Source organism: Otolemur garnettii, unplaced genomic scaffold, assembly GCF_000181295.1.
Source record: "Otolemur garnettii isolate 467f Iridium unplaced genomic scaffold, OtoGar3 scaffold00141, whole genome shotgun sequence".
NCBI lineage: Eukaryota > Metazoa > Chordata > Mammalia > Primates > Galagidae > Otolemur > Otolemur garnettii.
Genome location: NW_003852536.1, coordinates 786,842 through 803,577, shown reverse-complemented (window position 1 = coordinate 803,577; position 16,736 = coordinate 786,842). Strand labels below are relative to the sequence as shown.

Genomic DNA, 16,736 nt, shown 5'->3' with positions numbered 1-16,736 from the left:
AAATAAAGTAACTGATTTAAAGTCTTTGCCTACTAAGTCCAATGCCTAGGACATTACCTGTGTTTCCACTGATTGGTTTTTTTCCCTATGCCTGGTCCATATTTTCTTGTACCTTTGCATGTCTCATAATTTTTTGTTGAAAACTGGACATTTTCAGGCGGCACCTGTGGCTCAGTGGGTGGGGTGCCAGCCCCATATACTGGGGGTGGTGGGTTCGAACCCAGCCCCAGTCAAACTGCAACAAAAAAAATAGTGGTCCCAGCTACTCGGGAGGCTGAGGCAAGAGAATCGCCTAAGCCCAGGAGTTGGAGGTTGCTGTGAGCTGTGATGTGACAGGACTCTACTGAGGGCGATAAAGTGAGACTCTGTCTCTACAAAAAAAAGAAAGAAAGAAAGAAAGAAAACTGGACATTTTAAATAATATGACATCTTTGAAAATCAGATTCTTCTGCCTTCCCAGGTTCTATAGTTGTTGTTGTTGCTTGTTAAACTTGTATGTGGCCACTGAAGTCTCTACTCAGTGAGCTTAGAAATCAACTTATGGTAAAATAGCCAACTAACACTTCCTACAGTGACCTTTTTGTTTTAAAGCAAGAGTCAGATCATATCATTTCTAAACCTAGATCCCACTAAAGGCATCTTTAGCATAGTGGTTACGGCACCAGCCACATACACTGGCCCGGGCCAGCTAAATAACAGTAACAATTGCAACAAAAAATAACAATTGTGTTGTGGTGGGCACCTATAGTCCCAGCTACTTGGGAGGCTGAGGCAAGAGAATCGCTTAAGCCCAAGAGTTTGAGGTTACTGTGAGCTGTGACGCCACAGCACTCTACCAAGTGCAACATAGTAAAACTCTGTCTCAAAAAATAAAAAGACCATTCCTATCATATTGTATATATTATATAATTTTAGTTATTTTTGGCTAATAAGTGAATGATAAACCCAACATAACATTTATCATGCATTCACTAAGATCTATTTGGGGCCAGGTGTGGTAGCTCCCAGCTATAATCCAGCACCTTGGTAGGCTGAAGTGGGAGGATTTCTTTAAACCAGGAGTTCGAAACCAGCTGGTCAACATATAAAAAATTAAAAAATATTAACCAGGCATGGTGGCGCTCACCACTAGTCCCAGATACTCAGGAGGCTGAAGCAGGAGAATCACTTGAGCCCAGGAGTTCTAGGCTGTGGTGAACTATGATCACACTACTGTACTCCAGCCTGGGCAACATAGCAAGACCCTATCTCTACAAAAGGTAGAAAAATTAGGTGGGCGTAGTGGTGCGTGCCTGTAGTCCCAGCTACTTGGGAGGCTGATGCAGGAGGATCCCTTGAGCCCAGAAATTCAAGTCTGCAGTGAGCTATGATAAAGCTACTACACTTGAGCCTGGGTGACAGAGCAAGACTCGGTCTCTTTAAAAAATAAAAAAGTATTTTTAAATTTATTTTTTACTATACTGTTACCATACTTACCTCTGAAGATGATCTATACATTTTGAAATAAAAAAATTAAGAAGGACCATATTTTCTGCTGTTTTATCTGATTTATTAATTAATGTAGTTCAAGTGCTTTTAGAGCCCTTGAAGTTACTGATCCATAGAAGGAAGGTCTCTGGAATGCTCACACCTTGCACCCCCAAAATCAAACTCTTTAATAATTTTATCTTTTATTTCTTTTTAAAAATCTCTTATTTCTAAACGGTAAGTCAAAGTGTAATCTAATACTTGGAATACCCATTTGTATGCCGGTTGCAAGATTTTCTCTTTAACCCTGGATTCTAGAGTCCAACAGCTTAATTTTCTATTTAAGAAGTTAATCCATCGCAACTTTCAGATACCGAGAAAAGGTCAGGAGGCTTTGTACAATTATAATTTTCACAAGTCACATTACCTCCTTGTGTCCAACTCGAGTCTTCTTTTGGATTCCTGAGTCATCTGGGTATTCATTAAACACGTGGCTAAGAATAAAAGCAAGTGAAAATGATGGGGTGATGGTCAAAACCACCAGCAAGAGAAGAGTTGCTTCCAAGCCCAAAGACGACTGAGCAGCCAAGTCACAGCCTGGAATTTGTTCCCCACAGCTGCCTGGTGTGCCTGGCCACAGCCCAGGGCTCTCAGAGAGTTCTGTCATTAAAAGTTAATTGTTTAATGATTCTTTTATTCATTGAATATGAGAAAGTAGGAACTTAAACAGAGTCCATTACTGCTTTAAGTATACAAATTTCCCATTACACCTTCACAAACCACACCTTGGGAAATGCTGGGCTTCTTCTTCCCTAAAATTTTTCTTATTGTCCAAAACTTTTGAGCATTTTGGTTAATTGATTTCAGTGTTACATTAGGTAATACATCCACTTGGTTACTTAAAAATGTATTTAAGCATGGTAGTGAGGGCCTATCTCCCCAATACTCTGGAGCCTGAGGTGGGATAATCCCTGGGACCCAGGAGTTTGAGACCAGCTTGGACAATATAGTGAGACAACGGCGTCAAAAGAAAAATCTATTTTAAAAAGATCTGCAGGGGAAATTCTTCCCTAATTCTACCCCTTTCCTACCCATCTCCTAGCCTCAGTGTCCCACACTTCCACACTCTCCCACCCAAAGATAATCTGTTATGAGGTTTCTTGTCTCTTTTCAAAGTTACTTTATACATATATAAGCAAATACAAATGTGTACTCTTGTATTTTATACAAATGGCCTTACTGTGTACTCCGTTCTGCCTTCTCATGTAACAACATAGCACAGAGCTCTTTCCAGACCAGCAGAGAGCATCCTTGATTTTTTTTTTTAGTATTATGTTATGTGGATGAACCCTAATTTATTTCAGCAGTCTCCTGTCATATAAACTGTTTCTGTTCTTTTGCTATTACAGTGCTGTACTGAATAATCCTGTGTGTTTTCAAAGTGTGATTAACTTGGACCTAAGTGAGGCTAGGGTGACACTCTCAAGAACAAGGCCAAGGCAGAACCCAGAGTGCTCTCACTGTGCCCAGGGCCCTGAGATGCATGACTCACCGGCTCCAATATTAGCCACACAGCCCAAGTGCTCCCTGGTGAAAACCCAGCAAACAGATCATTTTGGGAGCCCCCAGGATGCACCATCACGGGCCACAATGTGAACAAGTTGCCAGACTCAGGAAAATCTGGCCTAGTCCTGCTAAGAAAATGATTTAAGGGAATGCCCAACCCCGCTGAACCAAGGCAAGACTAATGACTGTAATAAGCTGGCTGTACAATTAGAAGTGATTAAGCACCAGAAGAGGTTCAGCTCCCCAAACTGGGAACGTCCCAGCTCAGCCCTTTAACAATGTCTATGGATTTTCTGTCCGTTTTCTTAGTCTGTGCTCGGAGCACATGTCTGCCTTCTCAGTAGCTTATTATTTTGCTTTTTCAGATTAATTTCTTTTGGACACACTGTAGCACATGGAGGGTAGCCAGTTATGTCTTAATTAGTTTAATATTTCCATGTTTAAACTGAGCTATAATTTATGTACAGTAAAATGCACAGATGTTACATCCACAGTTCACGAATTTTTACAAATAAGAAATACCATGTAACCAACACCCCAAACAAAATACAGAACAATTTTGTTTGTCCAAAAAGTTTCCTTGTGTCCCTCTTTCCGATTGCCCCTCCTCCTCCTTACCTCTCCCCAAGCAGCTGTTCAAAGTTGATTTCATTAAGGGAAGAGAGCTGATTATATGACATAAATTTGGAAGTAACTGAATTGACTCACGTTGGCTCTGACTCACATTGGCGAGGGGGCAGCCCAGGTTAGATGGGACACAGGTTCTAGAAGCTGTGGCTAAAGCAAGAAATGTCAGCCCAGTACAAAGGAGATCTCACACTCTCCCACACAACAATATCCAAGGAACTAGGATGAACCGAGTCAGGGTGTAAGGTGATGGCATCTTTGTTTTGTCCCATAAAGAAAACTGACTTGATTGAATTAAAAAGAACAGATAATTCATCCCCCTGTTCTTTATTTCTCTAGTGTGTATGGAAAGCCATCTCTGTTGCTGAATGTGTAGTTTACTTTGTTCCTCCTCAGACAATCACTGGATACTTTTTTTGCTTTGTTTTAATTCACATAGGTTTTGGAGCAATTTCCATATTTGGTCCCCAAGTTTGTAAACTAGAGAAGCAGCACATATGCTAGAAGCTGAAAACCATGAGCTAAGCCTGACTCTGTACCAGTCCCTTGTCGACCTTCTTAAGTGACATACACAGAACTAGACATAAAAGAGCCAGGCTGTGAGGGAGACTTGAGGGGGGAAAGGTGCTGTGTGTCCAAAAAGAGACGGACACTAGGCTCAGGGCCTCCTGTGGACAGGAAATGCCATCAAAGCCGGGTGGGAGTGGCTGAAAAGAAGTTCAGCTTAGAGGTGAGGACAGACCAAGGGCACAGATCTTGCCAATGACCAAGGAGATTAAATGTCCATGTGAACTTGTAATAAAAGACCACAAGAGGTCCTGGCTCCCTTGGGTGAAATAAGCAATCCCTGGAAGAGACTAAGAGGCGTGAACCTGCAAGTCTTGGTCAAGCAGAACGTCTCACTGGTGCTCTTGAACTTTGTTTCATTTTCTTTCCTTGCACCAGTAAGTGTCAGACAGGGTTCCTGGTCATGGTTAGGCATTTCAGACAGGTGCCTCCACCCCCGGGGAGCATGTGCATGTCCAGGAAAGGGGAGAAGTCCGCAGAAGGGAGGGCAGATTGCCATCCTGGTGGGGGTAGACAGATAGCACCTTAGGAAAAACTCGGCGTTCTGCAGCTATGATTGTTTTAGGGGAAAATACTCAGACTGTGTTTTTTTCTGCTCTCACACCACAACAATCACCAATCCAGACGACTTCTGTGACCAGGGGGAGGGTCCTTCCCACCACCAAGTGAGAAATCACTTCTACAGCAGACACCAGCTGGGTGTCCTCCAAGTCAGTTGCTACACTATCTACCTGGAGATAGTGTCAGATTCCACAGGTTGGGGGCTCAGTCCCCAAAACCACCCCTTCCTTCCCAAGAGTTGCAAGCCTTGCCCCCCAGCCCAGAACTCTGGCCAACATGAAGGTTTCATGATGGAGTTCCCTCTTTGGGCTCAATTAATTTGCTGGAGCAGCTCACAACATTTAGGTAAACACTGAAGTTTGATCTATTATAAAGGACGAGATGGGTTGGGGAGGTAAGGGAGAAGGGGTACCGAGTTCTGTGCCCTCCTCGGTGCCCTCCCTCCAGGAACCTCCATGTGTTCAGCTGTCTGGAAGCCCTCTGAACCCCGTCCTCTTGGGTTTTTATGAACAACAGTCAAAATGTGATTAGCCTCCAAGGTGTGGGGTGGGACCCTCTCTGGAATAAGGGTCTTATGACTCACAATCAGAAAGCTGGGGGAAGCTTAGAGTCCTGGTTTGGACAGGAGAAGGTGGAGGGCAGTAGTGTTCTCATTGCTTCTGAGGCCTACCACACCCAACTGTATAACAAGAGACTGTAACAAGGGCTGTAGGGATTATAAGCCACGAACCATGGGTGAAAACCAATATATATATATAGATATATCATAATACCATGGCAAGGATACCCCAACCTATCTCTTACCCACAGTCCCTGCGACAGCTAGTGACTTGGTGGGTGGGGGAGTTGTAAATTTAACTGAAGAGCAGAGCCCTGAAATCATGGCCCTGGACCCTCGTGAGAAATGCTCTTGGCTAAGACCCAAGCGGCATGAATGGGACTGTCCTCCCTGAAGACCCACAGAGTCCTGGGGACATGTGTCAGCCAGTGGCCTCTGCCCATGTGTGAAAGTCAGACTGACCCCCCTCCCTCCTTGGACTGTATAAATCTATGGGTTTGGGAACAGCTGAGCAACTGGGGAGCCCGGTGGAGATGATGGACTTTCTGCCAATCAGGAAAGTGGGGGGCTTAGGCCGGTTTTCTTCGTGGGACAAAATAAAGATGGCATCACTGGCACCCTGGCTTTGTTCATCCTGGTTCCTTGGTATTATCTAAGCCCTGAGATCTCTGTGTTGGGCTGACATCTCTTGTCTTAGCCACAGCTTCTAGAACTTGTGCTCCATCTAACCTGGGCTGCCCCTCTCTCCAACTTCCCCTGGGCTTTCTCTGCAGCTTAACTCTTAAAGCTCCTCTGCCTCCAATATCCCCCGGCCCACCTGTAATAATTAAAATCCCACTCATTCTCGAAGACTAATTCCAGTGTCACTGGCTACCTGAGCCTCTCTGATCACCTCGACCAGCAGCAATCTGTCTCTGCTTGACTTTTATAGCCCTTTGTTTTAGCACTTTCATGCGTCTTTTGTACATTCTATCTAATAGTGTTATTTGTCAACTTGTCTTTTTTTTTTTTCTTTTTTTGCAGTTTTTGGCCCGGGGCTGGGTTTGAACCCACCATCTCAGGCATATGGGGCCGGCGCCCTCAACTTGTCTTTTTATACCTAAAATACAATGTAAACTGCATATCTTTGTATCTCCCATAGTGCCTTGTACCTAGAAAATACCCCTTAATGTTTTTTTTAATTACTTTGAATTGCTACCAAGGTGTAGTGGACATTGGGAATGTCTTTCTAATGTCCCTTCCCCTCCCCATTGTGTAGCGACCTTCAATTTAGGTGGCCAACTCCAGGTCTGCCCCAGCCCCCATGGTGTAAGCCAATCCGAATGCACTTGCTCAGGTGGTAGTTTTTGAGTCTGAGCCAATCAGCACGTGGCAGGCCCACAGTGATTGGTCCACAGTGAGGGGGCCAATCAGAAGGAAGCTTAGGAATTCTGGGCAATGGCCACAAGTAGCAACAGCTGCTCTCTCCCCCCTCTAGATGTACCCTGACTTGCTGTTCTCGGCCATCCTTGCAACCATGAATACGTCAGCCTAAAAAGGAATCTGACCCACAAAAGAGGGCAGGGCAGAGAGAATCACAGAGAAATGGAGCCAGAGCCCTGATGAAAACTATGGGAAGCTTGCCCTAATATTTAACTTGGCAGCCGTGTGAACAAATAAATCAAATTCAAGGCTCCTCTTACGTGCTAGCAAAGGCGTCCTTCCTAGTCAGTGCATTGGGAATGCATTGTAGGTTCACACACTGCACACGCACACGTGTGCACACCCTCAGGCACACACACACAAGACCCCAATCTTGTTAGACAGGGAGGAAAACACACCTCCAATTCCTGGGATGGTTGCAACATCTGATTTTACAAAATTGCACACCTAAGCTTTCGCTAAAAATTACTAATATATAGAACTGGATGTCTTTGGATAACCCGAATTCTTAAGAGTATATCAAACTTTGACAACAACTAATAAATTATAAAGTTTGGGGGGTTTTTACTTTAAAAAAACTACGTTGTTTGTGGCTCTGCGCCTGTAGCTCAAGTGGCAAGGGTGCCAGCCACATGCACCAGAGCTGGCGGGTTCAAACCCAGCCCAGGCCTCCCAGATAATGACAACTACAACCAAAAAATAGTCAGGCGTTGTGGTGGGCCCTGGTAGTCCCAGCTACTTGGGAGGCTAAGGCAAGAGAATCGCTTAAACCCAAGAGTTTGAGGTTGCTGTGAGCTGTGACACCATGGCACTCTACCAAGGGCAACACAGTGAGACTCTGTCTCCAAAACAAACAAACAAACAAAAAGTTGTGATCCTATTAGTGAAATAATAAAATCAGCTTTTCCCTTAAGATGAAGTTTGTATTTTCAACATTTTCCTAAGAAGGTGAAATAATAGTGTTCTAATCATTGGAAGGTGATATTGACCTGTTCTTGACTGGCTCCAGGCCTTGACCTTATTTACAACTTTAAGATTTTCCAACTTGTTTGTTCACTTGCTTCCTTGGCAAGCATTCCGGAGGCTTTTCTCTAGGGGCTTAGCTCCCTATGGGTTAGGACCATGTCTCACGTCTCTTTCATAACCCATGACGTGGCAAAAACTCCCATGCCATGCAGATAGCGGAGCTTCCCAAAAGAGCTGACGGACAGACAGCCCATGGAAATTTCCACAGCAGCTGCTTAGCCCCAGCACCACCACCCCCGAACCTGGGATCTGGCCTGCAAGTCCTATCAGCCCAAGGACACAGAGCCTGGCTCCGGGTCAGACTCTGGGTCTATTTATGACTTTTTATCTCACGGTTTGCGCTCTGGCACTTTGCACTGGGGAAGCCTCCTCCCCTCACCCGTCAACACACAAACACCCGTCCTTATCTGGACAAGAGAACAGGGGGCCAGAACAACAGACTCTCTTTCCCTAAGGCCGCCTGGGTGGCTCCAGGGTCTCCCCACCTTTGGTTTATCCTTGGGGTTTGGGGTCTGAGTCTCCGATGGAAACAAAGAAAACCTTCATGATAAATATCTCCATGTTCTCCTGATGAACTCAGCAATGAACTTACTTCTCACATGCTTCCCCTTAGTAGGAAAAAATTGTCTCCAAGGTGGGAGGAACCTCTTCCTCACGTCTACCATCCATAACTAGTCATTGATAAACTCAGAGGCCCCTGTGGAAGCTGCTCAGGCAAGAGCTGAGCCCTTGAAGGGGCAGGAGCACCCCGCGCCCAGGGAGGGAGGGGAAGAAGCTATGCTGCTTCTCCCGCCACCCCCAGGCAGGGGTGAGGACAAGGACTGGGAGCCAGAGAACCCGAGAGCAGAGCAGAGCTCTGCCAACACCTACCCGTAGGTACACAATGTAATCTCTCTGGACCTCGGGGTTGTAAGGGGCAAGATTCCTGACCTACCTACTTAATTTTCAATTTTACTTTATGATATTATCGGTCCTAGTATTTCACCAATGGCTGGGTTTATTATGTGCCTCAGATGTCAGTGGGAGCCCCCCTGGATAAGATCGGTTCCAATTTCTGTTCTTTACCTTGTGGAAATCTAAAGTCGTCCTCAGATGTTGGGTCAGTTCCAAGGAGGGGGGCCTGGGCCGAGGCAGGAAGGGACTCACGTTCGGTCACTCTGGTCCTGAGCCTTCGCATCTGCTGATTCAGCCTGGGCACGGCTCACCGTCTGAGTGCTGCAGGATCCTGTCCAGTGCTGCACCACCAGCCCCTCCTGTGTGGAGGGGTCTACACAACTTTCTCAGATCAAATGTTAGACACCTCTGTACTCAAAAGTCTTCAGCTCCCCCATCCCATGAGGATCTCTGCAGGCTGGTTCCCCTCACAGAGGTCCAGCCTGCTCTCCTTGTCCTCCTACCTCCCCTCCTCAGCCCCTCCCCTCTGAACTGCCTCCAGAACTCCGAATTCTTCCTGCTTTGTTCTGTAGGGTTATTCCTATTCCTCCCCCCAACCTCAGCCACCCAAACTCACCAAGGGACAGAGCAGCATGTTCTGTTCAGCAGGAACCACCTTTATTATGCACCACTTGTGGCTATAAATGGGAGGGGAGCACTCTCTTAAAATTTAAGCACCATTTCTATCAAATTCTTGCCAAAATGACAGTTCCACGTCTCAGAGAGCAGAGAAAATGGGCAAGAGAAGCACCACTGGGGGTCTGATTCTGCCCAGTTCAGGGGAATCTCACTGTAAGGTAAAAGTGAGAGAAAGCTCCTTACCATCTGGGAGTCGGGGACACCTTGACTTTGTACCAAGAACTAGGAAGGAGAATCCCAAGATACTTGGGGAAGAGTTAGGTGTGCTTGATCTCATGGTCCAAAGCTAAAGGAAACAGAGCACCAGCAGAGTCCACTGAAGTTATAACGACAAATGATCCCAGAGAGGCAAGAGAAAAACAGACCCACAATCACGTACAGCTGCAGGTGGGTGAGTGGGTCAGCAGGGCATTCCTCTGCCACATCGGCCAACAAAAGCTCCGGCATCTTCATCTCGTGACTTCCAAGGCTGCCCTGGGCGTCATCTCCACTCCGTGGCAGGGAGATGATTAATGGCCAGGCTGGCAGTGGCACACATCACTTCTGCCCATGCTCCACTGACTGCACCTCAGTTACAGGCCGCAGCCAACTGCAGGGGATCTGGGGGAATGCCCCCCAGCTTGTGTCCAGGAGAGGAGGACAGCATGGGCTCTGTCCATCTGGTAGCAGTCTCTGCCACACACCCTCCTTGGTTTCTCTTATTAGGAGAACACTAATCAGGGTGGAAAGCTGAGGAAAAACACTTCTAAGAGCATTGCAAGCTCCAAGTGCAGAAGGTATGGGAAGGCCCCTTGCCACCCCCGGACGGCTCACTCCTGACTCGTATACATCATGTCGGGGGGGGGGGGGGCTGCGGGAGCTCACAGATGAGAACGTCATCCTTGAGGAAACTTCAAGAACAGAAATGCTTTTGGAAGACGGAAGGGACGGGTCATGTCTGCCTGATTTTTAAAAAGGCTAAGAAATTGTAATCTAAAAAGTATACACTGGTGAATCTGACGTTAACATAGGATGAGCAGCTAATAAAAAAAGGATGAAATGGGTGGCCTCGAACATTCAGAAGAGAAAGAACTGACCCCTGATGGCCAGCACGGGGTCCAGGCTACCTCTCTTTTGGAAGAGTGAGCCGTAACCATGTTCACATTCTTAGATCTAATCCCCCTCCTTCAGCATGTTTATCCTAAGGAAACAACGCAAATTACAGACAAGGTTATCTCGCACAAAAGGATGTTCATCACAGACTTATTTGTAAAAGCAAAAAATTAAGATATAATCTACAAATACAGCAGAAGGGGAATGGCTGTGTAAATTATTAACGATTGATACAAGGAATTACACAGCCTTTATGATTGTTTTCCAAGAGTGCTTAATAAAGTGAGAAAACACTTAGGAAATACTGTTTAAAAAAAAAAAAAGGCTCGGCACCTGTGGCTCCAGCGGATAAGGTGCCAGCCACAGACACCTGAGCCGGTGGGTTCGAATCCAGCCCAGGCCTGCCAAACAACAATGACGGCTGCAACCAAAAAATAGTGGGGCATTGTGGTGGGTGCCTGTGGTCCCAGTTACTAGGGAGGCAAAGGCAGGAGAATCACTTGAGCCCAGGAGTTGGGAGGTTGCTGTGAGCTGTGATGCCACGGCACTCTACCCAGGGGGACAGCTTGAGGCTGTCTCAAAAAAAAAAATTAAAAAAAAACACAATATCAAACAGAACTATTGTCTGATCCAGCAATCCTACTATTGGGTATGTGTCCAAAGGAAATAAAAGCAGTATGTGTCAAAAAAGAGATATCTGCATGCTGATGGTCACTGCTTTTCACAACAGCCAAGATATGGACTCCAGGGTCTACCGATGGATGAATGCATAAAGAAAACACGCTATGTATATACAATGGGACACTATTCAGCCTTCAAATAATTCTGTCACTCGAGACAACAAGGCTGAGCCTGGAGGATGTTATTTAAGTAAAATGTCAGGCATGGAAAGACAAACACTGTATGATCTTCCTTCCACGTGCAACCTAAAAGATCAAACTAATAAAAGCAGAGAAAAGAACGGTGGATGCCAGGGGCTTGTGGGGCAGGCGGCAGTTGGAGAGATCTTGGTCAAAGGACACACAATTTTGGTTCGGTAACAGGAATAAGTTCAAGAGATCTATTGTACAGCATGATGACTATAGTTAACAACGTATTGTATTCTCAACAATTGCTCAGACTGGGGTGGCGCCTGTGGCTCAAAGGAGTAGGGCGCCAGCCCCATATACCAGAGGTGGTGGGTTCAAACCCAGCCTCAGCCAAAAACTGCAAAAAAAATTGTTCAGACTATATTTTATGTCTTCTCACCACAAGAAAATGATACCTCTGTGAGGTAATAATGTTAATTAACTTGATTTAGCCATTCCTACAATATATATGGTTTTTTGTTTGTTTGAGGCAGAGTCTCACTATGTCACTCTCAGTAGAGTGCTGTGGCATCACAGCTCACAGCAACCTCAAACTCTTGGACTTAAGCGATTCTCTTGCCTCACCCTCCCAAGTAGCTGGGACTACAGGCACCCGCCACAAGGCCCGGCTATTTTTATTTTTGGTTGTTGTTGTTATTGTTGTTTGGCAGGCCTGGGCTGGGCCAGATTGGAACCCACCAACTCCAGTGTATATGGCTAGTGCCCTAACCACTAAGCACAAGCGCCAAGCCTATATCCATATTTTATAACATGTTACAAATGATAAAGATATAAATCTTTTGTCATTAAAAAAAATTTTTTTTTGGCTGGGGCTGGGTTTGAACCTGCCACCTTTGGCATATGGGGCCGATGCCCTACACTTTTGAGCCACAGGCGCTGCCCATTTTTAAAGAGGGCAGCGCCTGTAGCTTAAAGGAGTAGGGTGCCAGCCCCATATGCCGGAGGTGGTGGGTTCAAACCCAGCCCTGGCCAAAAACTACAAAAAAAAAAAAAAAAATTAAAGAATTAAAACAAGGAAACAGGATGTAAGTAATAGAGAACATACATGCTTTGTGATGTGAAAAATCAGCACAGAAAAAAGATGAAATAAATACGCCACTGAAATGTGTGGGCGGCACCTGTGGCTCAGAGGAATAGGGCGCCGGCCCCATATGCTAGAGGTGGCGGGTTCAAACCCAGCCCGGGCCATAAACTGCAAAAAAAAAAAAAAAAAAAAATGCTGAAATGTGAATGGTAATTTCAGAATTATTCGTCACCGGTCATTTCCTTTAAGTACTTCCCTGCATTTTGCCATGGTAAGCAGGAATTTGCTTTCGCAAATAGAAAAAAACAAATCTATTTTCTGGAAAAAAAAATCATTCGGCTGGCCTAGCAGGACAACACTGCACATATTTATGCCATCTTGAAACCAAAAGGCACTTGACAAAGTCCTTCAGCAATACGCATCTATTCTGATAGATAAAACTGTGCACCAACTTATAAATACAGGTGGTTGATAATCCTTGAATGACCAACTCCAATCCAGAGTCTGGACTCCAGTGGCAGGAACGGATCCCTGTTGTACTTAACATTTTTACTTGTGTTTCAGATAAATATCTAGAGCTGGTATTAGCTCATAGCACCCTCAGACTCCTGGGCTCAAGTGATCCTCCTGCCTCAGCATCCTAAGTAGCTAGGATTACAGGCTCGTGCCAACATACTCAGCTAATTTTATAATTTTTTTTATGTTGCCCAGGCTAGTCTTGAACTTGGGGCTCAAGCAATGCTCCTGCCTCACCCTCCCAAAGTGCGGGGATAATCGGTGTGAGCCACGACAGTTGGCTGATGTTTTTCCAGCAATACACTAGGGCTATGAAAAACAGCTTTGTGACCAAAATCCCTGTTAGATGTTCTGTCACAAAATAGTTTTGTTATTATACATCTAAAAATTTCGATCCTCTAACCCTGCCTTTTTCCTCCTCTGAAAAGTTCTTATATCATACATTTAGATAATGCATGACTTCCTACAAATGTAGCTGTCATCTTATAGTGGAGGAGACAGAACCGTGTTCAGTTTTTGAGTCTTTTAGTCCAAACGCAACGCCAGAAGGACCTGAGCAAGTCAACAGAAAAAGGAACAGTTCCAGAAACCAGTTCCAAATGGAAGACCAAATGGAAGACCAGTTACAACTGAAACTAATGTCTCCCTGATTTCTGATTTCTCCCTTTCTCCCGGGTACACAGGAGAATTGGATTTCAGTACAGGGAAGTACTTTCCTACAGTGAGAGGTGAGACTGTGGGCTGCAGAGCTGTGCAGGTGCTGGGGAAGCCTGGGCTCCAGAACTCGACCAACCTGAGTCTGCATGCTGGTACTTTCCTGCCGTGTGACCGTGGATAAGTTACTTAGCTCTGTTAAGCCCCAGTTTCTTCACCTGTGAAAGGAGATGTTAATAGTTGAAGTCTTAGTGTTGTTACAAGAATTAAGTGAGAGGCCAGACACAGTGGCTCATGCCTCTGGGAGGTCAAGGCAGGTGAACTGCTTGAGCTCAGGAGTTCACCAGCCTGAGCAAGAGTGAGACCCCAGGTCTACTAAAAATAGGAAAAAAAAAACTAGCAGGGAATAGTGGCAGGTGACTGTAGTCCCAGCTACTTGGGAGCCTGAGGCAAGAGGATCTCTTGAGCCTAAGAGTTTGATGTTGCTGTGAGCTATGATGCCATCGCACTCAACCCAGGGCAACAGTGAGACTGTGTCTCAAAAAAAAAAAAAAAGAATTAAATGAGATAATGCTGGTCACTCGATATCATAGTGCCTGGCACATAGCAAACCCTCCACAAATGTTACGTGTAAGCTGCTATGATGGCTCACGGTGATTGGCCTCTGTTTCTGGGTGTTCAAGCAGAGAGTGCATGATCATTTATGGGAGGAGGCCCCAGACAACAGACTTCTGCCCTGGGTGGATGGCCAGGAGGTGCTGCGACCTGGAGTTAAAAGGCGACGCAGTCAAATCAGTCTGACAAAGGCTGGAGTAATCACAAAGGGTTTCTTTATTCTGTGGCCTCACAGACCCTTAGTGTATTATACAACCCCAGTTTTTAAATCTCCCACCATTCTTGGCCACAGAACCCTTTCTCTTGGACATCTTGAGGGGGGAAAATATTTTGAACACACTTTGGAAAACACTGAATTAAATCTAAGATTCCCTCTGACTCTGACATTGAAAAAATTGTGGATTTCAAATGCAGTGATATTTATAACCTCTGTTCATTAAGCACTTACTGTAAGTCAGGCACTGAATTAAGCTCTTCAGACACTTAATATTATTGTATCATATAATTCTCACAGCAACCCTGTGACATTATGATATCCCTCTTTTACAGCTGAGAAAACTAAAACCTCAGAGATTCATACGCTTGGAAACAAAAACATATTATCTGTTGTTTGAAGATAACTTCATGTATTATAAAAATATAAAAATATTCAGCTCAGTGCCTGTGGCTCAAGTGGCTAAGGCACCAGCCACATACACCTAAGGCAGCGGGTTAGAATCCAGCCCGGGCCTGCCAAATAACAATGACGGCTGCAACCAAAAAATGGCTAGGCGTTGTGGCAGGTGCCTGTGGTCCCAGCTACTTGGGAGGCTGAGGCAGGAGACTCGCTTGAGCCTAGGAGTTGGAGGTTGCTGTGAGCTGTGATGCCGTGGCACTCTACTCAGGGGGACAGCTTGAGGTTCTGTCTCAAAAAAGAAAAAATATTCATGGAGATGACATGAAAAAAATAAAAATAAATAAATAAATAAAACCTCAGAGAGGTTAAGCAACTTGCTTATGGGCACACAGCTAACACAAGGTAGAACCAGGGATGTAAATTTGCCTATCCCTCAAAGCCCTGCTCTTCTTAGCTGGCAGGCCATACTTCAGCAGAGACTGCTAACTTTCTATGCATCACTGGCTTGACTCAACACAGTATTAAACATCTAGGGAGGAAAAAAAACAATGTGGGGTTAGCATTATTAAGAGGGGAATACACAGACCAGGAGGTCGGAGACTTAGGACTTGAACCCCTGCCTTGCAACCTCAGAGCTCATGTCCTTTCTGCTGTCCAGCATCTGAGACACCTCATTCATGCCAGCTGGATTTGAAGTTGTTGGGAGAGGTTGCAGGAACCATTGGCTAACAGGAAATGAGAGATTATCTCTGAATAAATGACCGCAAGCCTTTGTTTTCTGTCACTAGAGATTTTCATGACTTGTTCTAATAATAAAATTTTTTTAAAAAGGAGACCCAAGTTGTGGGTGAAACCTCTCATCTGTCCTTTACCTCCACCTTCACCCAAGACTAGGTAAAGAGGCTCCCTCTCTCTCACCACTCTGCAGCCTGATATCCACGTGCTTCTCCATAGTCCCTGGTATCGGGGGCAGCAAGGACCATGCATCCAGGTTAAACAAAGAATCTGGTCAACGAATTCTATGCCCATCTGCATGACACAGAGGTAAAGTTCATTTGCCAAACATGTCACCCCTCGTAGTGTGATGGGGCTCTGCCTGGGCCTCTCTTCAGACTCTGGGAAGGGAGAAGCGGGACCTGGGGCTTCCACAAAGCGAGGACCTGGTTATCATCTTTGCTTCTGCCAGCGGAGCAGGAGGGAGGGCAGAAGGGCCTGGAGGGCCCCGCGGGGGCTCAAGGCTGCCCTCGTGTGGCCACACTGGCGCAGTTAACATCAGGGGAAATTCAAGTGGCGGAGGAGCCTTGCAGACTCGGAGGGGAAGAGGGTGGGGCAGACCTGGGGCTTCCACAAAGCGAGGACCTGGTTATCATCTTTGCTTCTGCCGGCGGAGCAGAAGGAGGCAGGGCAGAAGGGCCCGGAGGGCCCCGCGGGGGCTCAAAGCTGGCCTCGTGTACCACACTGGCACAGAGCTACCATCAGGGGCGGAGGAGCCTTGCAGACTAGGAGGGGAAGAGGGTGGGAAGACTTGGGGCTTCCACAGAGCGAGGACCTGGTTATCATCTTTGCTTCTACAGGCGGAGCAGAAGGAGGCAGGGCAGAAGGGCCCGGAGGGCCCCGCGGGGGCTCAAGGCTGGCCTCGTGTAGACACACTGGCGCAGTTATCATCAGGTGAAATTCAAGGGCCCCGCGGGGGCTCAAGGCTGCCCTCGTGTGGCCACACTGGCGCAGCGCTACCATCAGGGGAAATTCAAGTGGCGGAGAAGCTTTGCAGACTCGGAGGGGAAGAGGGTGGGGCAGACCTGGGGCTTCCACAGAGCGAGGACCTGGTTATCATCTTTGCTTCTGCCGGCGGAGCAGAAGGAGGCAGGGCAGAAGGGCCTGGAGGGCCCCGCGGGGGCTCAGAGCTGGCCTCGTGTACCACACTGACGCAGAGCTACCATCAGAGGAAATTCAAGGGCCCCGCGGGGGCTCAAGGCTGCCCTC

At 46.3% G+C, this 16,736-nt stretch overlaps 1 long non-coding RNA gene across 1 annotated transcript in view; it reads right to left on the bottom strand.

The window, feature by feature from the left end:
* The window catches only part of LOC111728126, a 12,106-nt gene extending 3,133 nt beyond the window's left edge, over positions 1-8,973 (bottom strand). The window contains exons 1-2 of the long non-coding RNA XR_002775515.1: positions 8,861-8,973; positions 1,895-1,961 (exon numbers count right to left, since the gene is read on the bottom strand). This is a non-coding gene — a long non-coding RNA (uncharacterized LOC111728126). The remainder of the gene's footprint in view (positions 1-1,894; positions 1,962-8,860) is intronic.
* Positions 8,974-16,736: the final 7,763 nt, after the last annotated feature.